The following is a 2496-nucleotide window of genomic DNA, read 5'->3' as shown; positions in this document are numbered from 1 at the left end:
GCCTGGGCTGTGCCCAGGGTCTGTCTGCACTGCAGTCAGAGGGGTGACTGCAGCACAGGCCGATGGCCCCGAGCTCGCTCCAGGAACGATAGCAGCCGGGGCTGTTCAGCCCTGCCTGGGGCCTGGGTACATATTGACCGTGCTGCTGCAGCTTCACTGAGAGTCCTTGGGGAGAAGGGACCCCTTGCCCCCTGGGAATGAGCAGAGCAGCCCTCCCATGATTCCCCCACTCCAGCCTGGCCCTGCTGTCAGGCCAGCACCACCCGGAAGGACCTGGGCTCAGCCAGGGACTCTAGTCTGGCTGATGAGGATGGTCCCATGCTCTCCTCCATTTATTCTGTTCCACTCCGAGAGCTGAGACGCCCCCTCGCTTGCCTACAGTTCACATACGTGAAGGCTCGGCAGTGGTCCCCAGCCCTGCGCTGAGACGCACACATGGGGCTCAATTCTTCCCTCACGGGTACTTGGGTTACACCGCTGCAGCCCCATTGACTCCAGGGGAGCTACTCCTGGTTGCTGTGTGAGTGAGGAGAAGGTCAGGACACAGCAGTGAGGCCCCCAGGGAATCCTGCTCCTCTGTATGCCACTCCAGGCCCTCTCTGCAGTTCTTACCTGGACCCCTCTGTCTGGAAGTGTTGACACAGCTGGAAAGGACCTTGCCATGCAGTGCCGGGTTTACAATGGTGCCAGTGGCTCCATGGAGCCAGGCCCATGCCCAGAAGGGGCCCCGGCCTGCTCCACTTGCACTGCGCCCCGAGACCCCGCTGGCTCCCCACCACCACGACCTGCTCCTCTTGGCCCGTCTGCCAGCTGGCTGAGGGCTCCTCTCTGCCCTCTGGCCCCACGCGCCGGCTCCTCTGCCCCCTGGCTGGACCCCAGTGCACCTCAGCTCCCAGCAGTCTCTGCTTCCCACCACCTGTGGGGTCCCACCCGTCTTCCTGGAGCTGAGACACCTGGGACTGGTGCAGAAACCTGGCCAGTCTCAGCCAGGAGGTGGGGAGGGGGCAGTCTGGGGGGGGACTTGGCTGGGCCCCTCCAGGCAAGTGGGTCCTGAGGGGGCCAAGCTGGGACAGGCCCTGGCCTGGCTGATTGGGCCACTCCCGAGGGGCCAGAGCGATTCCCGGCCCTGGGACCGGCCCTGGCTGCGCTGCCGGCTCAGCCCAGCAGACAGTCACCTCCCAGCAGGGCCAGTGAGTGCAGCCAGGAGGCAGGGCGTGGGGGAGTGGGTCTGTGGGGAATCCGGGGGGTGCTGGGTTGTGAGAGGGTGGGGAAGATCTGTGTGTGTTGGGGCACTAAGGAGTAGCGTTGCCAACTTTCTACTTGCACAAAACTGAACACCCTTGCCCCAACCCCTGCCCCACCCCTTCTCTGAGGCCCCCACCCCCAACTCACTCCATCCCCTCTCCCTCTGTCGCTCGCTCTCCCCACTCTCAATCACTCGCTCATTTTCACCAGGCTGGCTCAGGGGGCTGGGGTGCGGTAGGATGTGAGGGCTCTGGCTGGGGGTGCGGCTCTGGGATGGGGCTGGGGATGAAGGGTGCAGGAGGGTGCTCCGGGCTAGGACTGAGGGCTTCGGAGGGGAATCTGGGCTGGGGCAGGGGGGCTTGGGGGTGCAGGCTCCCAATGGCACTTACCTCAAGCATCTCCTGGAAGCAGCAGCATGTCCCCCCTCCAGCTCCTATGCGGTGGGAAGGCCAGGTGGCTCTGCACGCTGCCCCGTCTGCAAGCACCACCCCCCGCAGCTCCTATTGGCCAGGAATCATAGAATATCTGGGTTGGAAGGGACCTCAGGAGGTCATCTAGTCCAACCCCCTGCTCAAAGGAGGACCAATCCCCAATTTTTGCCCCAGATCCCTAAATGGCCCCCTCAAGGATTGAACTCACAACCCTGGGTTTAGCAGGCCAGTGCTCAAACCACTGAGCTATCCCTCCCCCATTTAGCCAGGGGAGAGTGCAAACACAGTCCCCCAACTACCACAAACTATGTAGTCAATTTTCCTGCATTTGGGGAAATGGCAGGGATCAGCACACCCGCAGTGCAATGGATGAGCCTCACCCTGGGAAAACTACCTTTGTGATCATTGTACCTCCCCGCCAGGTAAGTATCACAGCCAATGGGAGCTGTGGGAGGCGGCGCTTGGGGTGAGGGCAGCGTGTGGTGCCCCCTGGCTACCCCTACACATAGGAGCCAGAGTGGGGACATGCCAGCTGCTACCCAGGAGCTGCGTGGTGTGGAGGCTAGCGGGGAGCCTGCCAGCCCTGCTGCATGGCGCCGCCAACCGGACAGTCAACGGCCCAGTCAGCGATGCTGACAGAGCCACTAGGATCCCTTTTCGACCTGGTGTTCCAGTTGAAAGCCGGATACCTGGTCACCCTACTAGGGAATGAGGGTTCTGTTTGGGGTGCTGAGCAGTTGTGGTGGGGTTGTTGGGAGGGGGCACTAGGCACGGGTGGTGTTGTACAGGGTGTTGTGCATTTGTGGGGAGGATTTGAAGG

The 2496-nt window shown here is 62.6% G+C and overlaps 1 non-coding gene across 1 annotated transcript; it reads right to left on the bottom strand.

Annotated features, from left to right (window-relative positions):
• Positions 1–1942: 1942 nt before the first annotated feature.
• Positions 1943–2106, bottom strand: LOC140903426 (U1 spliceosomal RNA). Its single transcript, XR_012156244.1, has one exon. It is a non-coding gene; the product is annotated as a U1 spliceosomal RNA (small nuclear RNA).
• Between the last annotated feature and the right edge of the window lie 390 nt (positions 2107–2496).

Source organism: Lepidochelys kempii, chromosome 25, assembly GCF_965140265.1.
Source record: "Lepidochelys kempii isolate rLepKem1 chromosome 25, rLepKem1.hap2, whole genome shotgun sequence".
Lineage (NCBI taxonomy): Eukaryota > Metazoa > Chordata > Testudines > Cheloniidae > Lepidochelys > Lepidochelys kempii.
Note: the sequence above shows the minus strand (reverse complement) of the source record. Positions and strands in the feature narration are given on the sequence as shown.